The 24,060-nt window shown below is 48.2% G+C and overlaps 2 long non-coding RNA genes across 7 annotated transcripts; one reads left to right on the top strand and one right to left on the bottom strand.

The window, feature by feature from the left end:
* Positions 1-972: 972 nt before the first annotated feature.
* LOC140708617 (uncharacterized) lies at positions 973-18,367 on the bottom strand. Of its 5 annotated transcripts, none has more exons than XR_012088774.1 (4): positions 17,690-18,367; positions 16,727-16,867; positions 3,958-4,206; positions 973-2,511 (listed from the first exon to the last, which is right to left on the bottom strand). It is a non-coding gene; the product is annotated as an uncharacterized lncRNA (long non-coding RNA). The 5 variants fall into 5 exon arrangements; XR_012088773.1 differs by lacking the exon at positions 3,958-4,206 and adding an exon at positions 10,444-10,506 and having other exon boundaries at positions 16,727-16,844; XR_012088770.1 differs by having other exon boundaries at positions 16,727-16,844.
* LOC119621952 (uncharacterized) lies at positions 4,432-10,068 on the top strand. Of its 2 annotated transcripts, XR_005238585.2 has the most exons (4): positions 4,432-5,090; positions 5,373-5,464; positions 7,745-9,114; positions 9,814-10,068. It is a non-coding gene; the product is annotated as an uncharacterized lncRNA (long non-coding RNA). The 2 variants fall into 2 exon arrangements; XR_005238583.2 differs by having other exon boundaries at positions 4,432-5,464.
* Positions 18,368-24,060: the final 5,693 nt, after the last annotated feature.

The following is a 24,060-nucleotide window of genomic DNA, read 5'->3' as shown; positions in this document are numbered from 1 at the left end:
GTCAGGCCCGCGGTCACCCGGATGCGGGGCAGACCCCAGGGACGCGACCTCGGGCGGCCCTGCGCAGAGTCCCCTCCGGAGGCGCAGGAACTCCGCACCCTTGGTAGGGCAGGCGCCGCTCTCTCTTCCGGCGCTGGGCCCGGGAATGAGGCTCCAGCTTCGCCTCCTCCCAGCGGCCTCCCGGCAGCAGCAGCGGGCGAGAGCGGCGACGCGGGGCCAGGGTCCTGAGCCCCGGAGGCTCGGGCCTGGGGGCATGTCCCGCCCGGCCGCGCAAGGGTGGGGGCGGCGCAGTCGGTTGCCTCGGGGACGCGAGCACAGTGTACCCACCGTCGCCACTGCTGCTCCGGCAGCCGCTCCTGCCACCGCCGCCCGCGCCCCAGCGCTGCGGACGGCCCGCCGCTGCCATGGGTATATTAAATTAATATGTTAATATTAACACTACAGGTAGCCTCAAATTGGTTCATATCAGGTTTTGTCACAAAGTAAGTTTAAACCAGAACAGGCGCAGTGGCTCACGCCTGTCATCCCGGCACTTTGGGAGGCCTAGGCGGGCAGATCACCTGAGATCGGGAGTTCGAGACCAGCCTGGCCAACATAGCAAAACCCCTTCTCTACTAAATATACAAAAATTAGCCAGGTGTGGTGGAGGTTGCCAGGAGACTGAGGCAAGAGAATCTCTTGAACCCGGGAGGTAGAGAATGCAGTGAGCCGAGATCTGGCCACTGCACTCCAGCGGGGCAACAGAGTGAGACTCGTCTCAAAAGTAAATAAATAAATAAATAAATAAATAGGGGAGTTTAAACCAAATTTAGGGGAGCAAACTTAGTTTTCAGAGATTTTCTATTTTGGAATTGCAAATAAAGGATTTTAAGCTTCTACCAATTTATATTCCCACCAGCCACTTATGACTTCTCATTTCCCCATATCTTTGCCAATATGGTGTATTAGGCTTTTTAATTTTTGCCAATCTGATGAGTGCGAAATGAAGTCTTTATTTTGATTTGAATTATCATAATTACTAGTGAGGTTGAGCATTTTTCATTTGTTTATGACAATTCCAGTTTCCTCTTCTGGGAATTTCCTGTTTCTCTTAAATTGTTCTTCTTTTATTGATGTATTCTGGACACAAACAAGTTGTAATGAATTGCTAATATCTTGCCTTTTCATATTTATGGTTTCATCATAAAGAAGTTTAAAATTTCAAGGTAGTCAAATTCATCAACATTTTTCTTTATAAATTATGTCCTTATTTAAGAAACCCACCCCTTTTCAAGTTCATGGTTGTATTTGCTTGCAGATTTTTTTTAAGTTTTAAAATTTGGCTTTTTATATTTCGTTTTAAAAAATATATCCAGAGTCTGTCTTTGTGTACAATGTGAGGAAGGAATCTAGTTTTATATTTTGCATCTGTTAGCCAGTTGTTCTGGTATCATGTGCAAATTGGTGTCTTCTTTTCCCGCTGATGTGTAGTAAAACCGCCTCTGTCACAGTCGAAGTTCCCACCAATATGTGGCCCATCTCTGGGTCCTCTGTTCAGCCCCATGGTCTCTTTGTCTGTCTTGCTAATAATAATTCTTTATTATGGTAGGACAAGCCCCTCCCATCTTATTTCTCACTTTCTTCTTCAATAGTGTCCTAGCTAGTCTGGACCCTTTAGTCCTTTATTATATAAATTTTTTAAAAACTTGTCTATTTCCATAGAAAAACTAGTTGGACTTTTTTTTTTTTTTTTTTTTTTTGAGACACAGTCTCCCTCTGTCGCCCAGGCTGGAGTGCAATAGCGTGATCTCAGCTCACTGCAACCTCTGCCTCCCAGGTTCAAGCGATTCTCCTGCCTCAGCCTCCCAAGTAACTGGGATTACAGGCATGTACCACCACGCCCAGCTAATTTTTGTATTTTTAGTAGAGATGGGGTTTTGCCATGTTGGCCCACCTGGCTGGTCTCAAACTCCTGACCTCAGGTGATCTGCCTGCCTCAGCCTCCCAAAGTGCTGCGATTACAGGCATGAGCCACGGCACCTGGCCAGGATTTTTTTTTTTTAAAAACAAACTCTCAGATCACAAAAAACTGGTTGGATTTTGATGAGTATTGTCTTTGCGTCACAATTTCCCTGTTAATAAGGAGGGATGAAAATACTTCTTTTATTTTTTGACACATAGTCTGGCCCTGTTGCCCAGGCTGGAACACAGTGGTGAAATAATGGCTCACTGCAGCCTCAACCTCCCAGGCTCAAGCAAGCCTCCCACTTCAGCCTCCTAAGTAGCTGGGACCACAGGCATGCGCCACCATGCCTGGCTAATTTTTGTATTTTTTGTTGTGACAGTGTTTCGCCCAGGCTGGCCTCAAACTCTTGAGCCCAAGCGATCCACCTACCTCAGCCTCCCACAGTGCTGGGATTATAAGCATGAGCCACCGTACCCGGCCTGAAAATACTTTTTCTTTTCCCTCAAAGGAGAGAGGGCAGTCACACCCCACTTATTCTGAGGTTACATTTCAGCAAACTCCAAAGTCTGGAAAACAAGAGAAAATAAGAATAAGGTCAAAACAGCCTCTGATAAGCTCTAGACACCTCAGAGCCTATGTGCTAAATCACACCCACTTTTGTCACAAGTGGTCTTCTCAGGCCTCCCTCAGAACCTGTTTACGTTAGTCACTGTTCTAGGAAACTTGATGGTCTGATTTCCTAGCCTACAGCAGATTTAAGGCAGCTGCAACTTAGAAGAAACATGGAGGAAAACATGCTGATAACTAACATCTGACAGAGATAGAAAAGTCCAACTACTTATCAAAACCAGCTGCAGGAACATGAGAGGGCAGCAGAGCAGGGCTGCTCACTTCTGAAACCTTTGGAGGCCCCACTGCACATATGATGGACAGAAGGCAGCTCTGTTCCACACAGTCATTCAGCAGCCAGGAGTTAACCCTTCCTTGTGGGTTCCGGGGCTGCTCTGGCTGTGGACATTCTAGGCAGAGTGGGAAGGTACAGTGAAGAAGTTCAAGTCCAGCATTTCCTCTTAGGCAAGTGACGGGGAAGATGCACCCACCTACTGCAATTTCATCCCATTGCTGAGAGGTTGGCACTAGGCCCTACCTAGCTGCAGAAGGACTGCGAGATGTAGTCTTTGCTGGGCATATAAGGCCTTCTAGAGCGTCGTAGTGATATAGGAGTTAAGAAGAAATTTCTAGCCGGACATGGTGGCTCACGCCTGTAATCCCAACACTTTGGGAGGTCGAGGAGGGTGGATCACGAGGTCAAGAAATCGAGACCATCCTGGCCAACATGGTGAAATCCTGTCTCTACTAAAAATACAAAAATAGCTGGGCATGGTGGCGCATGCCTGTAGTTCCAGCTACTTGGGAGGCTGAGGCAAGAGAATCGCTTGAACCCAGGAGGCGGAGGTAGCAGGGAGCCAAGATCGCACCACTGCACTCCAGCCTGGCAACAGAGCGAGACTCTGTCTCAAAAAATAAAATAAAATAAAATAAAAATAGAAAAAAAGTAAAAGAAATTTCTTAGGCAGATAATGAGGGCAAGGAAGTCTTCGGTAAGGTTTTCTTTTTAATCAAAAGCAGCCCCCAAATCATTTCTTTTTCTAACAAAGAGCAGCCTGTAAAATCGAGCTGCAGACGTAGATAAGCAAGCTGGAAACTTGCACGGGTGAATGCTGACAGCTGTGCCGACAGGAAAATGCTACCTGGGGGCCAAAATGTCATGTTCAACTTTTCTTCCCTTTTCTTTGTCAACCACATGTACAGTAAGGAACAGAAAACATGGCGCCGGCCAGACAGAGACTCCATCTGCATAATAAAAGATTAGGGTGGAATGGCCAGCTTTTTCACGCACTATGCAAACGTCACACCTGGCCCAACCAATCGCTCAGGCCCTATGTAAATCAGACACCACCTTCTCAATTTCATCTGTAAAACCCCGCGCACCCCCACCCCGTGCTTTTTACCACAAAACTGGAAGATCCACTCCGGAGCCTCTCTCTCTGCAGGAAAGAAAGCTATTCTCTTCTCTTTCTTTCGCCTGTTTAACCTCCACTCTTAAACTCACTTCTTGTGTGTCCGTGTCTTCAATTTCCCTGGCGTGAGACAAGAAACCTCGGGTATTTGCCCCAGACAGTGACGCCGCTTCAGCAGGACCTCAGCTTTGACTCTGAGTGAGATGGGAGCCATTGGAGAGCTCTGAGTCCAGCCGTGACCTGATGTGATTTGTAAATGATCCCTCAGGTTGCTGTCTTGAGAAGGCGGAGAGGGTGCAGGTGGGGGCAGGGGCAAAAACAGGGACCCCCCGTTGGGATGATCTGCTCTCGGAAGCTTTCCTGGCCCCTCCTCCCCTCAGGTGGAGCTGACCTCTTCCTCTGTTGTTCTCTAGGCTTCCACAACATTTCCCATAATTTAAACACTGACCGTTTACTTGTCTGTCTTCCTCCAGGTCAATATATCCATAACACCTGACCCAGAACAGGTGCTTGGCAAAGTATGTTTCCAGCATGTTCGATACAATTGAAATAACAGCTGGAATCCAGTATGCTTGTCAATGATCTTTTTTAAAAATTTATTTATTTTTTAGAGACAAGGTCTTGTTTTGTTACCAGGCTGGTACAGTGGTGCCATCATAGCTCATTGTAACCTTGAACCCTCTTGAGGCTCAAGAGATCCTCCTGCCTCAGCCTCCCAAGTAACTAGGACTACAGACCATGCCACTATGCAGAGCAAATTTTACAATCTTTTGTAGAGACAGGGTTTCGCTATGTTTCCCAAGTTGGTCTAGACCCCCTGGCATCAAGCAGCCCTCCCGCCGTGGCTTCCCAAAGTGCTGGGATTATGGGCATGTGCCACCGTGCCTGGCCAGGGATCCTTAACTGCAGGAAACAGAAACCAACTCTGGTTGTCTTTAAATAAAAAAGAAAACTTGGGAGATGCCCAAAACCCACAGGAAGTTTGGAGAACTAGGTCTGGACAAAGAACAGGAAGTAGCAGAGAGGTTCTTGGCAGTCAGGCTGTGTGGCTGTGGTGAACAAGTCAACTGCCTCTCCCACCTTGTTTCAAAGTCCTGGGAAGAGCTCTGACTAGAAGGGCTGAGGTCAGGTGTCGACGCTTTGGTCTCACTGGGGCAGGGAAAACCTTCAGAGACCCCTTTGGCTTCCATGATGGGAGGGCAAGGCTCCCTGATTTTGTGTCTCACCAAGACTGTGCTGGGAGGAGGCAGGCAATGGGAAGCAAGAGCAGAGAGCTGTGAGGGTGCCCAGTGCCAGCAAATGTCCATGACAATTTCCCAGGGCTGGAAAAGCACAGAGGTACGAGCTGGGAACTGGGAACTGGGGACTGTACAGGAGATGAGTCTTCCTTGTCTTTGCATCCCCAGGGCTTAGCACAGCACCTAGTACTCAGATGCTCATCTGATGCTTATCCCATGAGTGGATGGATGGAGGGATGAGCTACAAAAACCCAAGGGCTGTGAGTATTACTCCTTCCTTCCTTCCTTCCTTCCTTCCTTCCTTCCTTCCTAGCCAGAGTCTTTCTGTGTAACCCAGGCTGGAGTGCAGTAGCATGATCCTGGCTCACTGCAACCTCTGCCTCCTGGGCTCAAACAATCTTCCCACCTCAACCTCCTGGGTAGCTGGGACTACAGGCACATACCACCATGCTCAGCTAATTTTTTTTTTTTTTTTAATTTTAGTAGAGGCAGGGTCTCACTGTATTGCCCAGGCTGAATAGTTCTAGACAATTGATTTTATGAATCAAAAGTAGATGAGATGGCAGCAGCCTCAATGAAGAGATGATTGCAAAAAAGAAAAAAAGACTTACCTCAGGGGACAAATTGTAGCACTGTTTCCAAAGGCCCCATTCATCTAGCTCTGAGAAGGATTAACATTTATTTAAATAAATTGGCCCCATGCAGTTTGGGCTGATTATGTTGGACACACTGGAGGGATTGGGCAGCGGGAGGTGGGCCAACCTCCAGATTCTCTCAGGAAGCCATGGATCTGGCCCTGACATCCCATCCAGGAGTGAGCTCCAGCAGTCTGGGGAAGAACCAAGCAGGACGTTTTGACTACACGTGCCAAGAAGCCAGCATCTTCCAAGGAAATCTGCTGGGCTGGGCACCAAGGAGTGTCACAATCCATGCATAGTGAGTTGAGGGGTTGGCCTTAGAACCTGCCTGGAGGTCATACAGCCCAGAGGTTTCCAAATGTGCTCTTGGAGCCTGTGAAGTCACAGAAGTGTCACAGGTGCATCCAGAAGTGAAGATAAGGAGGCAACCCCTGAGCTCCTCATCCCAGTTGCCTTTGACCAGAGCAGCAACACACTTTCCGGTTTTTCTTTTCTTTTCTTTTTTTTTTTGAGGCGGAGTCTCGCTCTGTCGCCCAGGCTGGAGTGCAGTGGCCCAATCTCAGCTCACTGCAAGCTCCGCCTCCCGGGTTTATGCCATTCTCCTGCCTCAGCCTCCTGAGTAGCTAGGACTACAGGCGCCTGCCACCTGGCCCGGCTAGTTTTTTGTATTTCTTAGTAGAGACGGGTTTTCACAGTGTTAGCCAGGATGGTCTCGATCTCCTGACCTCGTGATCCGCCCGTCTCGGCCTCCCAAAGTGCTGGGATTACAGGCTTGAGCCACCGCGCCCCGCTTTCCGGTTTTTCTTTTTTTTTTTTTTTTTTTTTTTTTTTTTTTTTTTGAGACGGAGTCTTGCTCTGTCGCCCGGGCTGGAGTGCAGTGGCCGGATCTCAGCTCACTGCAAGCTCCGCCTCCCGGGTTTACGCCATTCTCCTGCCTCAGCCTCCCGAGTAGCGGGGACTACAGGCGTCCGCCACCTCGCCCGGCTAGTTTTTTGTGTTTTTAGTAGAGACGGGGTTTCACCGTGTTAGCCAGGATGGTCTCGATCTCCTGACCTCGTGATCCGCCCGTCTCGGCCTCCCAAAGTGCTGGGATTACAGGCTTGAGCCACCGCGCCCGGCCGCTTTCCGGTTTTTCAAGGGAGATTCTTTTGAATAAAGAGTTCTGTGGGCTAGGTGCACCTGTAATCCCAGTATGCTGGGGAGGCCAAGGTGGGAGGATCACTTGAGACCAGCCTGGGCAACACAGCAAGACCCCATCTCGAAAGAGAGAGAGAGAGAGAGGGAGGGAGGGAGGGAGGGAGGGAGGAAGGAAGGAGAGAAAAGAGTTCTGTGTACAAAAAAAAAAAAAGTTTGGGATCTACTTCAGTGTTTTCAGGAATATAGATGGGAAGGACACAGAATTACGTTATGTGACCTTATTAAGCCTTGGTTTCCCTACCTATAAAATGTGGATAACATCAGAGGATTGTAGGCTGGTGCGGTGGCTCATGCCTGTAATCCCAGCACTTTGGGAGGCCGAGGCAGGCGGATCACCTGAGGTCGGGAGTTTGAGACCAGTCTGACCAACATGGAGAAACCCCATCTCTACTAAAAATACAAAACTAGTCGGGTGTGGTGGGTGGCGTGTGCCTGTAATCCCAGCTACTTGGGAGGCTGAGGCAGAAGAAGAGCTTGAACCCGGGAGGCAGAGGTTGCGGTGAACCAAGATCACCCCACTGCACTCCAGCCTGGACAACAAGAGTGAAACTCTGTCTAAAAAAACAAAAACAAAAACAAAAACACTCAGAGGATTGTGGTGAGATTAAATGGGATAATGTATGTGGCAGGATATTATTTTGAGACACTCATCGATGTTCGTTTTTCTCCCTGTATTTTCCCATTTCCTTTCCCCCATTCAAGCAGCATCGAGGGCAGGGGCAGAGTGAGTAGTACCCTAAAACTCTTTCTTAAAAGCCTGAACCCTTGGGGAACTGAGCTGTGTCTAGAAGCGAGAAAAAGTGAAGAGAAGATTCGTGCAAACGCTCAAGGCACCTTGGCCGGAAGTAGAGGGGAGACCAGACCTCACACTCCTCCAGAACCAGCAGGGTCTCCTGTCCCAGAAAGGAATGACAGATGGCAAAAGATCTGTGGCCCTGGAGCAGTTCTCGGGGAGGTAGTGAGATCCTCTAGGCTGACCACGTTGAAGTAACATGAAAACATTGGCCCTGAAGGGGCTCTGGGGGTGCGGCAAGGACAGCGTCAGAGTGATGGATGGTTTTCTGAGGACCAAATCCTACCACGTGATGTTGCACAAAGACCTCAGAACTAGGACATAAATCCTGGAAGAAGTTACACATTTAGGCCAGGTGGGGTGGTAATCCTAGCGGCATCTGAGGCAGGTGGATTGTTTGGGCCCAGGAGTTTGAGACCAGCTTGAGCAAGATAGTGAAACCCCATCTCTACTAAAAATACAAAAATCAGCTGGGTACAGTGGCATGAACCTGTCATCCCAGCTACTCGGGAGGCTGAGGCCGGAGAAATGCTTGAACCCTGGAGGTGGAGGTTGCAGTGAGCCCAGATGGAACCACTGCACTCCAGCCTGGGCGACAGAGTGAAATCCTGTCTCCAAAAAATAAAGAAAGAAAGAAGTTACATATTTTTCCCCACCAGCCTAATGGCAAAGGAACTCCGAATCAGAAATGGGGCACAGGTACAGAAAAACAAGAAAGTTGTTCTGCTTGCCCACTGGAGCTGTCCCGGCACTAAGTGAAGGCCTGCCATGTGTGTCTAAGGCCTGGAGCCAGCCCAGAGGCTGCACCTGCATCTCTCAGCCCTCTCCCTGCTCGTCTCTGTGCCTCTTCAGTCCAGTGCTTCCTCCTTCCCAGGTCCCATCTGTTCTGCAGTTTTCTCTCAACCTGGCTTCCTGGGAAGGGCTGCAGCCATGTTTGAGGAGCCCAGTAAAACACCCCCCAGGGCTGTTGCCTTCTTCCTCCGGGCTAACTGAATTCTTGCAGGGGCTGGAAAGAGGTGGGTGGGAGGACAGGGCAGGCTGATCTGGAGAGTCTGGCTTCCTGGGCCCCAGCCCAGCCCTCGGCAGAGCAATGTGACCTGATCCCACACTTGGCCAAGGCAGCTGCAGACATTTGCAAAGTGACAAGAGGAGAGGAGGGACCTAAGAAGAAAACAGCATTTGCACAGCACATGGAAGTGCCTGGAAATGTTTTCTGGACACATTATTCTTCTCTAGGGTGATTTTCAAGGCCAACCAAGCCTGGAGACTAAAGCTTCCAGAGGTGAGTCACTGGCCCAATGTGGCCACAGCGGCTTCCTCTCTGCAGTGTGTGTGTGAGTGAAACTGCCTTTGCAAAGATTGTAACTTTGAGAAAATTATGGCAGTGAAAGAGATCTAAGCTAACCCACCCCCATCTTGCATTTGCCTTAATCATTCCTGGGCTTAGGCTAAGCTAACTTCGGGAGACATTTAGATTATCGTTTATTTATTTGTTTGTTTATTTATTTACTTATTTAGAGGCAGGGTCTCTCTCTGTTGCCCAGGCTGGGGTCCAGTGGTGCGATCTCAGCTCACCGCAACCTCCGCCTCCCAGGTTCAAGTGATTCTCATGCCTCAGCCTCCCAAGTAGCTGAGACAGGTCCGTGCCACTACACTCAGCTAATTTTATTGCATTTTTAGTAGAAATGGGGTTTGCCCTGTTGCCCAGGCTAGTCTCGAATTCCTAGCCTCAAGTGATCCACCCACCTTGGCCTCCGAGTGTGATGGGATTACAGGCATGAACTACAGCACCCTGCCAAGGTTATAGTTTAAATTATACTAGGCCTTCCCCAAAAGTCAACTGCCTTTTAAAGCTGATGAAGGGCCATTAGACTAGGGGGAGAAGAGGAACCTAATTTCTGATAAGGCGTAGCCATTATTCCAGAGGGATCCTGCAGATAACATCACTATTGTAGACTGACCTTTTGAGATATCTTTTCAGATATTTTCGCATGTCTGACACCCATGGCTCCACCTGGACCTGAAGGCTCCTGTGACCCCACCCAGGAGTGACTCAGTTCAAGGCAACAGCTTTGACCCCCTCTGATTTCATCTCCACTCCAAACAATCAGCAGCAAGCACCCATTGCCTGGCCACCCCCACCCTTTACCCAAACTGCCTTTGAGCCTTGGAGGAGATTGATTTGAGTGATAACTCCGTCTCCTGTGTGGCATGGCTGGCTACAAGTCAATTAAATTCTTTCCTTACTGCTATGGCGTGTTCTTTATTTGTGCAGCAGGAAGGAAGAACCTATCGGTTACATAAGCATGTGTGTATATGAGTATATGTATGTATTGTGTATGTGTGAATGTATGTGTGTATATAGTATGTTTGTCTATGTGTGTATAGGAGTGTGTGTGTGTGTGTGTGTGTGTGTCTATGTGTCTATTTCAGGACAGAGGCTCTCCCTAGATCTTTAGAGCCGGTAGGACATCATTTAGCAATCCCCCAAATCCAATCACTCCTTTCTAGAGATGTTAAAACCAAGGCCCAAGGGACACGACCTGCCTGAAATCGCACCCTTCTCCAGTGACAAAGGAGGAAGTGGCCTGGGAGTCAGAAATGGTCTCACCTGCACCCCAACTCTTGGCCCTTCTTGCTTGGTAGAGGTCATTCTCTCTTGACAGCACAGCCGCTTGATGAAAATAGAGCAGTTAGCATGTCCAGCACTAGCCCACTCTGGGCCGAGCCCTGTGCTTTGTAGCTGACATAGGTTATGTCATTCAGCGTACCCCTCACAGTGATCTCTCAAAATAGACATTTTGATGTACATTTCACAGAGGTGGAAACCGAAGCTGGCCGGGTGAGTTTCATTTCCCACAGCCTGCTTACTTGTTCTATTTATGTAGTCATGATTGACATTTTTGAGGACATACTATGTGCCAGGCACTGTTCTAAGCACTTGGTACATGTTAGCTTCTTTTGTCCTCATCATAGCTGGTACTATGACCACCCTATGTTACAAATGAGGTCCCTAAGGCACAAAGTTTAAGTAATTGCTCGAGGTAAATCAGCAAGTAGAGGTCAGAAATCTAAAGGCAGTGAGGGAGGGGACCAGTGAGACCAGAAGGGAGGAAAGCCCTAGAAGTCTGAGTTAACCGCAGTGGGCAACTGGGGCTCACCCCCACCGGGGACGGCTGTGAGCCTGGGTCAAACACACTTCGAGGGTATTTAGCTGAGGGACTGTGAGTAGCCCCGTTTTTCTAAGAGATGGTTAATTATTTTTTCTCTCTTCTTTTCTCGTTCCCCTGTTCCCCAGTTTCCCACTTCCTACTCATTCCTTTAGACATGCAAATATAACCTTTTACCTCACCTTTCAGCAGATGTTCCCTACAGGGCAAGTTCATTTAACTTTGTGCTCCAAGATAGATCTCTCCTAGAGAGTTACCAGTTGATTTGCAAACCAAAGCCTGCCCATCAGGGAACTCTTATCCTCTACCCGGTTGCCTCAGAACTTTCGCTCACCAAGAGGCTGCCTTGAGAGATAACAGCCAATTTCCGTAAGACTCCCTCCCATCTGGGGATTTCTCAGCCTAGTCCTGCTCACGAAGGCTCTAGCAGTCACCAGTTCAACTGCCCAGTAGCTAAGGTACCAGAGCTAACATGCAGACCCCCACTTGCTCACTTCTTCCCCTGCCTTTTAAAAGTGCCTGCTTTCTGCTCCAAAGGTAAAGCAGTATATTTAAAGGCGGGACACCTGTACTCCTTCCCCTAAGCTAGCTTTGGACTAATTTATACCAGGCATTTATTTATTTATTTACTTGAGACAGGGTCTGGCTTTGTCACCCAGGCTGGAGTGCAGTAGGATCTCGGCTCACTGCAACCTCTGCCTCCTGGGTTCAAGTGGTCCTCCCACCTCAGCCTCCCAAGTAGCTAAGACCACAGGTGGGGTTGGGTTATCTGGCTAATTTTTGCGTTTTTCTGTAGAAATGGGTTTTCCCCATGTTGCCCAGGCAGGTCTCGAACTCCTGAGCTCAAGCGATCTGCCACCCTCAGCCTCCCAAAATGCTGGGATTACAGGCATGAGCCACGGCCTCCAGCCTAGGTGACACAGTGAGACTCCATCTCAAAAAAAAAAAAAAAAAAACCTTGGACTCCGCAAGCTAACCTGCCATTCGGTTACAGGACGAGGAAGTGCCTTGGAACTGCCCCTATGTGAACGAGTGCTGGTTATCCAGGAAATGTCATTAGGCAGAGATGTAGGAAGCCACCTTCCTTTTTTTTTTGAGACAGAGTCTTGCTCTGTTGCCCAGGCTGGAGTGCAGTGGCCGGATCTCAGCTCACTGCAAGCTCCGCCTCCCGGGTTTATGCCATTCTCCTGCCTCAGCCTCCCAAGTAGCTGGGACTACAGGCGCCCGCCACCTCGCCCGGCTAGTTTTTTGTATTTTTTTTAGTAGAGATGGGGTTTTACTGTGTTAGCCAGGATGGTCTCGATCTCCTGACCTCGTGATCCGCCCGTCTCGGCCTCCCAAAGTGCTGGGATTACAGGCTTGAGCCACCGCGCCCAGCCGGAAGCCACCTTCCTAAAGGTGCTGTCTGCAGGTGACTTCAGGTGGCCGAGGAGATACAGGCAGGGCAGCATTTGCTACCATGTATTAGCCCTGACACTTGGTTCTCAACAAATGCTTATTTTCTTCCCTTCTCTCTACAGAACATTTTCTTTGGACCCAGATATTCCTGGAAATCAATAAAGCTGGTTTTATTATGTGTATGGCAAAAATGTCGTTTGCTTTTATACCACCATATGTTTTTCTTTTTTTTTTTTTTTGAGACAGGGCCTCACTCTGTCACCCAGGCTGGAGTACAGTGGCACAATCTAGGCTCACTGCAGCCTTGAACTACTGGGCTCAAATGATCCTCCCACCTCTGCCTCCCGAGTAGCTGGGACTACAGACATGTGCCACCATACCTGGCTATTTTTTGTATTTAAAAAAAAAAAATTGGAGGCCTGTCCTGGTGGCTCACACCTGTAATCCCAACACTTTGGGAGGCTGAGGCGGGCGGAACGCCTGAGGTCAGGAGTTCAAGACCAGCCTGGCCAACATGGTCAAACCCCATAACTACTAAAAATACAAAAATTAGCTGGGTGTGGTGGCGCATGCCTGTAATCCTGGCTATTCAGGAGGCTGAGGCAGGAGAATCGCCGAACCTGGGAGGTGGAGGTTGCATGCAGTGAGCCGAGATTGCACCACTGCACTCCACACTCTAGCCTGGGCAATAGAGTAAGACTCCATCTAAAAAAAAAAAAAAAAAATTAAAATAATTTTTAAAAATAAATAGATAGGATCTCACTATGTTGTCCAGGCTAGTCTTAAACTCCTGAGCTCAAGCAATCCACCTGCCTTGGCCTCCAAAGTGCTGGGATTAAAGGTGTGAGGCACCACGCCTGGCCCTGGCTAATTTTTGTATTTTTTGTAGAGACTAGGTTTTTGTCATGTTGCCCAGGCTGGTCTCAAACTCCTGGGCTCCGGCAGTCTGACCACCTCGGCCTCCCAAAGTGCTGGAATGACAGGCATTAGCCAGAAATGTTCATATAAAAAAATCTCACAAATGAGAAAATCTGCTTTGTCAGGTTGCTACCTAATTATTACTTCCTCAACAAATGTTCATAGCAGCACTATTCACAACAGTCAAAGGGTGGAAGCAACCCAAATGTCCATCAGTGGATGAATGGATAAACCAATTGTGGTCTGTCCATACAATGGAACATTATTTGGCCTTGAAAAGGAACGAAATATTCATGCTGCCACATGGATGAACCTTGAAAACATTATGCTAAGTGAAAGAAACCAGGCACAGAAGGTCACATAGTGTATGATTCCACCTATATGAAATATCCAGAATAGGCAAATCCACAGGAACAGAAAGCAGACTTGTGGTTGCCAGGCTGTAAGGAGAGAGGAATGCAGTGTGACTGTATAATGGGTGTGGCTCTCTTTTGGGGGTGATGGAAATGCTTTGGATCTAGATAGACGTGATGACTGCATATCATTATGAATATACTAAATGCCACTGAATTGTTCACTTTGTTATTTATTTATTTAGAGACAGGCTGGAGTGCAGCGGCTCAATCTTGGCTCACTGCAACCTCTGCCTCCCGGGTTCTTTCTTTCTTTCTTTCTTTTTTTTTTTTAGGCAGGGTCTCGTTCTGCTACCCAGTCTAGAACACAGCGGCATAATCATAGTTCACTGAGCGTCAACCTCCTGGGCTCAAGTGATCCTCCTGCCTCAGCCTCCCCAGTAACTGGTACTACAGGCATGCACCACCATGTCCAGCTAGTTTTTGTATTTTTAGTAGAGACGGGGTTTTGCCATGTTGGACCGGCTGGTCTTGAACTCCTGACCTCAAGTGATCCTCCTGCCTCAGCCTCCCAAAGTGCTGGGATGACTCGTGAGCCACCGTGCCCAGCCGACATAACATTTTTTATTTAACGAAACTTCGACTGTCGAACACTTAAGTTGGCTTGTTTGAAACAGTAGATAATACTGCAGTCCATATCCTTGTAAAAAATATTTGAGCATATGGCAGATGATTTTCTTAGAAAAGTGTCCCAAGGTGGACTTACTGCATGTCCTGATTAATCTTGGTGTCCCCAGATACTCTTTGCAGCCTCCCTTACCTTTCTCTGTGCCCTGGGAGACTGAGCCAGCCCTGAGCATTGAATCACTTACTTCCCCTGGCCACTTTGAATAAGGTTCCGCCATCAAGAGGCAACAGCAAGGGGGACAGGTGACAGGAGGGGAGGGGGTATGTATTTGTCCTGCTCCCTCCCTGCTTTGCTGTGGTTCTGGCAGTGGCTGCAGCCCTAGGCCTGTAACTTGGGTGTGGCCAACCCTCCGAACGAACTGTCTGGGGTGCTAATGGAGTCCTGCTGTTGCACAAGCTTCAACTTCCCCTCTTGGTTCCCTTAACCCGGCCCATGTCTCTGTAAATAATAACTTCACTACAACATCTCTTCAAAATCCCAGCTGGGTAGGGAGATTAGAGGGTCTTTCTAGAACACCTGCTAATATGAACAAGTTCTCCTTTGCTGGCCATTTTTTTCAGTGTTCTTGGTTGTCCCCACTTGTCTATGACCTTTAGATTCACTATGTAAAATTCCCCAAAAATATCATATTGGAATTTTTATTATTAATACAATTGCACAAAACTGGCCATGTGCAGTGACTCATACCTATAATCCCAGCACTTTGGGAGACCGAGGTGGGAGAATCGCTCGAGTACAAGAGTTTGAGACCAGGCCGGGCACAATGGCTCACGCCTTTAATCCTAGCACTTTGGGAGACCAAGGTGGGAGAACCGCTGGAGTACAAGAGTTTGAGACCAGGCCGGGCACAATGGCTCACGCCTTTAATCCTAGCACTTTGGGAGGCCGAGGTGGGCAGAAATTGGCTGAGATCAGGAGTTTGAGACTAGCCTGGACAACATGGCGAAATTCCGTCTCTACTAAAAAACAAAAAATTAGTTGGGCATGGTGGTGCACACCTGTAATCCCAGCTACTCGGGAGGCTGAGGCATGAGAATTGCTTGAACTGGGGAGCTGGAGGTTGCAATGAGCCAAGATCACACCACTGCACTCCAGCCTGGGGGACAGAGTGAGACTCTTTCCAGAAAAAAAAATAATAATAATTTGAGACTAACCTAGGCAACACAGCAAGACACTATCTCTACAAAAAAAATTAAAAATACATAAATTAGCTGGGCATGGTGGCATGCACCTGTAGTCCTAGCTACTTGGGAGGCTGAGGTGGGAGGATCACAGGAGCTCAAGAGTTTGGGGTTACAGTGAGCCATGAGCACACCACTGCACTCCAGCCTGGGCAACACAGCAAGAGGCTGTCTCTAATTTTTTTAAAAATAAAAAAAAATGCTATAAAAAATAATCACACAAAACTTATATATTAATTTGGCCAGAACCGGCTTCTTTCCATTCACAAGTGTCACATGCCTCTCCATGTATGTAAACTTTATTCAAAACCTCTTAGTTAAGTTTTTGTTGTTTATAGGACATGCACATTTTGTGTCAAGCTTGTATCTAGGTATTTTATAAATGACCATGAAAAAATTCACTTTCAAGCATTAAGGAAATGCAAATTATGAGAGAACAATGAGATAGTATTTTTGCCTTTCAAATTGGGATGTAGTTTTACAAATAATACTCAACCTCAGAACGGTATAGTTTAAAGGGCATTCTCACATGCTTCTGGAAGGATGTGCTTTAGTCTATGAACATTCTGGAGGAAAGTCTGACATTTTGTATAACAAGAATTTAAAATGTTGGCCAGGTGTGGTGGCTCATGCCTGTAATTCCAGCACTTTAGGAGGCTGAGGCAAGACGACTGCTTGAGCCCAGGAGTTCAAAGCCAGCCTGGGCAACATAGCCAGACCACGTCTCTATTAAAAATAAATAATAATAAATTTAAAGAAAGAACTTAAAATGTTTATGCCCTTTTAAATGAAATCTTTCCTCTCCAGTTTTCCTGTGCAGATGCTTCATTCAAGCCTGCTTTTAGTTGGAGCTTAAAAACAATGTGAATAAATGTCCTAAATCCATAATTAGCGGCCTAATATGATTTTTTTTTTTTAAAGAAGTCCATATCCTTTGGCTTAATGTATAAGGTCAGGGTCCTGGCCAGAAATAGGCCCGAGCATTTAGTTTATAATTAAGGTGATATTTCAAACCAGTGAGGAAATATTCTACTAAAAGAGAAAGGCTGAGCTGGGCATGGTGGCCCATGCCTGTAATCTCAGCACTTCGGGAGGCAGAGGCGGGTCGATCACTTGATGTCAGGAATTCAAGACCAGCCTGGTCAACGTGGTGAAAACCCATCTCTACTAAGAATGCAAAACTTACCTGGGCATGGTGGCACACGTCTGTAATCCCAGCTACTGGGAAGGCTGAGCCAGGAGAATCGCTTGAACCTGAGAGGCCGAGGTTGCAGTAAGCAGAGATTGTGCCACTGAACTCCAGCCTGGGAGACAAAAGCAAGACTGTCTGAAAACAAACAAACAAACAAACAAACAAACAAAAAAGAGAGAGAAAGGCTGAATAATGACATATGAAAAGTTAAGTATTCAGAAAAAAATAAGTTGAGATCTTTATCTTCCACTTTATATCAAAATTAGTCCCAGGTGGATTTAAAAGCTAAATGAAGGAGTAAGAGGAAATGGAGGGAGGGAAGGGGAGAAGAGGAGGAGAAAAGAAAAAATATAGATCTGAAATGTCTGTGTGATACTCAGATGGGAGCAGTTTTACAATTAAAAAAAAATAAAGGGAGAAAGAATAAAGGAAAACATCAAGGCCAGGAGTAGTAGCTCAAGCCTGTAATCCCAGCACTTTGGGAGGCCCAAGGCAGGCAGGTTGCTTGAGCCCAGGAGTTCAAGACCAGCCTGGGGAACATAGCGACACCTCCTCTCTACGAAAGTTACAAAAATTAGCCGGGCGTAGTGGTGTGCACCTATGGTTCCAGCTACTAGGGAGGTTAACTAAGGTGGGAGGATGGCTTGAGCTGGGAGGTGGAGGTTGCAGGGAGCCAAGATCATGCCACTGTACTCCAGCCTGGGTGACAGAGTGAGACTCTGTCTCAAAAATAAAAAAAGAAAGGAAAAGAAAAATATCAAAAGGTCATCCCACATCAAAACGTCGTGTGGTGTATGAAATATCACTAAAAACAAAATTAGAAGGTAAAATTCTAAGCTTAGAAAAATACTTGCAACACATTTGACAGAACTGATATTTTGTAACTGCTTCTGTACATTAACAAGAGAAAAAATAGAAAATGGAAAAGCAGACCAAAGATATGAAGAGGCAACTCACAAAAGGAGTAAGTCAGATGTTCAAATCTATTTTTAAATGTAGCAGACACGTGGTCGTGGAGACGCAACAAGCAGGGCGGCGGACCAGGCTTTCCGCAGGAAAAGCATTCGCCCCTTCTCCAGCTGCGGGGCGGGGCCCCAGGTCCCTCTCTGGAGGGGTCTCCAGGGAGCGGAGCTCTGGGATACCGTTTCCCGGGGCGTCTGGGAGGGGTTGGAGAAACAAGCATTTCCTAGGGCTGAGCCCACTTGCCCTCTAGGGGTTGGCGGTTCCTCCCCCTTTCTTCCCCGCGGCGTAGCTGGACTCCGAAGGGAGGGCGCTGGCGCTTCCAATGGCACCGCAGCTCGTGGAGAGCTCGGGCGCTGCCTCTCGGGCGGCTTCCCCAGCCCTCGCGGCTCGCGGCCACCGGAGGGCGGTGTTGTCCAGGAGACGCCGGAGCTGGGGGCTCACAAAAGCCCCTTTCTCCTCCACCGGAGATGAGTCATAGCCCAGGCAGGGTCGGAAGGGCAGCCGCTCCAGGGCGACTGCAGAGCCACGCCTCCTCGTCACCCTGGACGCCCGCGCCAGCCGTGTCTGCTTCTTCTTGGGCTTGGCAGGCCACAGGGAAAACTGGGTCAGGCCGGTGGCCTAGTTCGCTGGTTCACAGCGTGAACGCCGGCAGGAGGTGACTAGGAAGGGCATCTCGACTTACTGTCTGGCTCATTCATGTCACAAATATCTGAAGAGCCCCTACTAAGCGCCAGGCCCCGTGCCTGACAACCAGTTGCTAGTGAACTCCCAAATCCCGGGTCACCTGAGTTTAGAATGTGTCATCTCAGGACCCTGGGGGCTGTGCCTGCCTGGGCAGGTCGCCAAATCACTGATCTTCTTGTCACATCTCAGGTTCAGCTGCCCACATTGCAATACATCCCCTGGCCCCCTGGCATTGGATTCCCTTGTGGTCTAACCCTACCCCACTCCTCTGACTGGCTCTTACCAGGTGGCCCTCACTTTGGTCCTCACCCCTGCCCGGCAATCCCCCTCCCCACATCCTGCTCCTGTGAGCCCAGGCCTGTCTTCCTATGGCAGCCTGCAGTGACCTTCCACACCCACCCGAGCCCGTTCAATCTCCTCTCTGCTTCTGACTCTGCCCTAGGATGTCTGAGGATGCCATTTGTCTTTCCCTCCAAAATTCTTTTTGCTAATAAGGAGGACACTTTTGTCACCCAGTCCAAAGGTGTAAGCTGCTGGGCCTCAGTGGAACGAGAAGCAGCCTGTATAGGCCTGGTCTGCTCAGCGGGATGGGAGGAGTCCTGGGAGGGATGGACCTCTCAGAGCAGAGGAGGTCAGCCATGGGCCTGAGCAGCATGAAGACCTCACGTGCCAGGAGGGAGGTCAGCTAGGGCATGAGACCAAGGAGGGCACTGAGTCCAGAGTCTGGTGACCCTTCCTCTCCTTTCTTTTCTTTTCTCTCTCTCTCTTTTTTTTTTTTTTTTTTTTTCTTGAGATGGAGTCTCACTCTGTAGCTTAGGCTGGAGTGCAGTGGCATAATCTTGGCTCACTGCAGCCTCCACCTCCCAGGTTCAAGCGATCCTCCTGCCTCAGCCTCCCAAGTAGGTGGGACTACAGATGCACACCACCACGCCTGGCTAATTTTTGTATTTTTAGTAGAGATGGGGTTTCACCGTGTTGACCAGGCTGGTCTTGAACTCCTGGCCTCAAGTGATCTGCCCTCTTTGGCCTCCCAAAGTGAACCACCAGGCCTGGCTCCTCTCCTTTTTTCTTTCCTTCCTCTTCTTTCCCTGCCCTCCCTTGAGGTTGCAGCCGAGCAGCTGGGCTGCCGCTGGGCCTCCCTCATGCTGAGTTTTGCTAACATAGTGCCTTCTTGTTCGCTCCCCCTTGCACCTTCCTGCCACCCCATGTGCCATTTCCCACTGACTTTAGAGCATCTGAGATGCCTCTGCCTGCATTATGGATGGGCACACTGAGGCTCAGAAGAGCTAATGACTTGCCAGGAAGCACAGCCATTGGCAGGAGTGGGCAGAGTGGCAGAGGGATCAACTCTCTCTCACCCCAACTTGTGAGGACGTGCCCAGAACACATGGGAAAGCAGGCGCCCTGTGTCTTTGCTGGGATGACAGTGTTCACAGACTTGAAGGCATCAATTTGTCTTTAGCATTAAAAAAAAAATTTAATGCTTGCTGCAGAATATCCAAACAATAGAGATGTGTATAAAATAGAACCCAAACAAAAGTCCAGTTCTCCCCCAACTCACTTCTCACTGTCGTAACCAAAAATAATGGACCCCTCCTCTCGGCCAAAGGCATTCCAGAGTTACCTGAAAATCTAGTCAGGCCATGATGGAGGAGGGGGTGGGAGATGCCTCATTATACCCTCCAGCATTCACATCAACGGGGACCTTCGGTCTGGTAAGAAACAATACCGTCTATTCTCCCTAAATCCTGCTACTTGAAGGCTTCGTCTGTGTGATAAAACCTAGGTCTTCACAACCTCTTATCATAACCCAGACATTCCTTTCTACTGATAATAACTCTTTCAATCAATTGCCAATCAGAAAGTTTTAAAATCTGACCTCTGGATGCTGCGCCCTACTTTGAATTGTCCTGCCCTTCCAGATCAAACCAATGTAAACCTTGCCTGTATTGATTGATGTATTGTCTTCCTAAAATGTATGAAAGCGGCCGGGTGCAGTGACTCATGCCTGTAATCCCAACACTTTGGGAGGCTGAGGTAGGTGGATCACCTGAGGTCGGAAGTTTGAGACCAGCCTGACCAACATGGAGAAGCCTCGTCTCAACTAAAAATACAAAAGTAACCAGGGCGTGGTGGCACATGCCTGTAGTCCTAGCTACTCGGGAGGCTGAGGCAGGAGAATCGCTTGAACCCGGGAGGTGGAGGTTTCCGTGAGCTGAGATCACAGCATTGCACTCCAGCCTGGGCGACAGAGCGAGACTCCGTCTCAAAAAAAAAAAAAAAAAAAAAAAAAAAAAAGAAAGAAAAGAAAATAAAAAGAAAAAAAAATCAAAGGTATGAAAGCAAGCTGTACCCCTACCACATTGGGCACATGTCATCAGGACCTCTTGAGGCTGTGTCATGGGCACATCCTTAACCTTGGCAAAATAAACTTTCTGTCTCAGATATTTTGGGTTCACACTGTTAAGAGTTTGATATATGGCTGGGCTCAGTGGCTCACACCTGTAATCCCAGTACTTTGAAAGGCTGATGCGGGCCGATCACCTGAGGTTGGGAGTTCGAGACCAGTCTGAACTGCGTCTCTACTAAAAATACAAAATTAGCTGGGCGTGGTGGTGCATTCCTGTAATCCCAGGTTCTTGGGAGGCAGAGACAGGAGAATTGCTTGAACCTGGGAGGCAGATGTTGCTGTGAGCCAAGATCGCGCCATTGCACTCCATTCTGGGCAACAAGAGCGAAACTCTGTCTCAAAAAAAAAAAAAAAAAAAAGAGTTTGGTATAAATCCATCCTTCTAAGCTTTGCAACACGTTATATATACATGTAAATATATATATGTGTATAAATATACATTTGTATATGTGTATATATACACATTTGTGTATATGTGTGTATATATATATTTGTGTATGTGTATACTACAATTATAATCACTGAACTCTACCATTCTGGAAGTTCTGTATTCTCTTCCTACAGCTTCATGGCTTTCTTTGTAAAGGCTCCTAACATCCTGCCACATGGTGAACCTGGCCCTCCCTATGGCTGGACAGTTAGGGAGATTAGCTTTAAGGTACATGTCTGGGTGCATGCTGTGGGAACCTCCATGGAGAATAACTTTCTACACGTGGACACGCATGTGTCTTCTGGGCTCTTTAAAAGTTTGTGATGACAAGAGGCTGACAGGTGCACAACAGGCTGCATGGAATTGCCACTCTGAGCAGTGCACTCTCGGCCTCAAGTCACCCCTCCCTCGACATCTGCTCACCCACCCCCTCTCCCGTTCCTCCTCCCCGGGGCAGGAAGCAGTCCCATCTAAAGCTTCTGTCTTCCCATGTGGCCTCTGTGGTCCTTCTGGCACCCCTGGCCCCCTCAACCACCCTATTTGTCATCAAACATCTCCACCACCCTCAGGCTCTTAGGACAGATGAACAAATCTCTGGTGCAGCGCACAACCCAGTTAGCCACAGACTAAGCCTCCTTTTGCAACCCTGCCCACCAGCTTTGCTAACAACTCTTTTTTCTCTCCTTTTGAAGCAGTGGCAAAGATACAGATGCAGCTTATTTCCAGATGCAAATCAATGCATCTCTACTGCTGCAGGCTGGGTTGCCGGGCCTAGCTTTGCCGGACTGCATCTGCTTATTGTCTAAATACAGGCTGGGGCCTCCCCTGGTCTGGGGGTCCACGCTAGTGGTGCCAGGTGATTGGTGGGGTTTTGTGAGCCCCTCTGTGCACTGGGCTTCGATCCAGGTCCTGGGGGATGAGACAAGAGAAATCAAGAACAGGATCTCTGTTCCATGTTTTGCCTAGTATTGAGGGCTTCTGAATATCTCTTACAGTGGACTTCTGCCATAACCTGCACAGTTTTTTGTTTTGTTTGTTTTTTGAGACGGAGTCTTGCTCTGTCACCAGGCTGGAGTGCAGTGGTGCAATCTTGGCTCGCTGCAACTTCTGCCTCCCAGGTTCAAGCAATTCTACTGCCTCAGCCTCCCAAGTAGCTGGGATTACAGGCACCCGCCACGGCACCTAGCTAACTTTTGTATTTTTAGTAGAAACGGGGTTTCACCATCTTGGCCAGGCTGGTCTCAAACTCCTGACCTCATGATCCACCCACCTGAGCCTCCCAAAATGCTGGGATTACAGGCATGAGCCATCGCGCCCGGACCTTGTTTTTTTTTTTTTTTAAACTCGGTCTCACTCTGTCACCCAGGCTGGAGTGCAGTGGTGCAATCTCAGCTCACTTCAGCCTCCATCTCCTGGGCTCAAGTGATCGTCCCAGCTGAGCCTCCCAAGTGTCTGGGACTGCAGGGGTATAGCACCACCCCAGCTTATTGTTTTATTTTTTTTTTGGTAGAGATGGGTTTTCACCATGTTGCTCAGGTTGGTCTCAAACTTCTGGGCTTGAGGGATCCACCTGCCTCAACCTTCAAAATTGCTGGGTTTACAGTTGTGAGGCATGAGCCACTGCACCTGGTCCCTGCACAGTTTTCAAGCTTTGCCTCCCTCTTGCTCACCTCTTCCCACCTGCCCCCTGGCGTGCTGCCCCGCTAAGAAAAGAGTGCGTGTGATTCTTCTTCACAGAATTATATTGCAGTATGAGTGTTAGGAACCAGCTTAATACAATAGCATCTGATGTTCAGACCAGTTCAACGAGTGTTCTCAGAGAACCTTCCGTGTGTCTGGCACATCATGCCACACAAAGTGCGTCACTACCTACGTCGGGAAACTAGATGGAAAAATGTCTAGACTCCTGGTCTGCTCACAAGACAGATATATAAACAATTATAATACAATGTGATGGGAAAAAGAGAGGTTGGTGGCATTAAATGATAATGTGGAATATTTATTATCTGTGGAATGTTTGGGGAGAAATGTTCCCAATCTGTCTTCTTTCCTTTTTTACTTGCACATCTCAACTCAAAGTTATATGTTCTGCGTCTGAGCCTCTTGCTCTTGAAATCTCGTTGCCTCAAGGGAACATTTTCAGATTAGACCCAGGAAAGATAGTACTCTTCCCAGTCTAAGTGCAAAAGCCTCATGACTCTGGCCCACTTCACAGTCATACGTGTATCCTCCATCCTCTCTGTAACTTAATATTCCATCAACCTTTCACAAGCTTTTCTCTTCATTTGTGACTGGATTCGGGATGTGAACCCCACAGATGAAGAAGCTGCCTGTGGAACTCACTGGGTACCAAAGCTTTTTTGGCAAGATAATGCCCAGTACTGGTGAGGTTCTGGCGAGATTGTCACTTGCAGATACACACTGGTGCTGGTGGTTTAAATGGACTCTGCACTTTTGGAAAGCAATCTGAAAGCATGAGCAAGAGCTATGAAGCATAACTACTGTGTTTTTTTTTTTTTTTTTTTTTTTAGACAGGGTCTTGCTCGTCACCCAGGCTGGTGTACAATGGTGTGATCACGACTCACCTGCAACCTTCATCTCCCAGGCTCAAGTGATCCTCCCACATCAGCTTCCTGGGTAGCTGGGATTACAGGCGTGCGCCACCACGCCCAGCTAATTTTTATATTTTCAGTAGACACGGGGTTTCTCCATGTTGGCCAGGTTGATCTCGATCTCCTGACTTCAAGTGATCTGTCCACCTTGGCCTCCCAAAGTACAGGGATTACAGGCATGAGCCACCGCTCCCAGCCTATGAAGCAGAACTTCTGACCCACTAGATGC

This window comes from Chlorocebus sabaeus, chromosome 16 (genome assembly GCF_047675955.1).
Source record: "Chlorocebus sabaeus isolate Y175 chromosome 16, mChlSab1.0.hap1, whole genome shotgun sequence".
NCBI classification, from domain to species: Eukaryota; Metazoa; Chordata; class Mammalia; order Primates; family Cercopithecidae; genus Chlorocebus; species Chlorocebus sabaeus.
The sequence above is the reverse complement of the archived record's forward strand: the minus strand, read 5'-3'. Positions and strand labels throughout refer to the sequence as shown.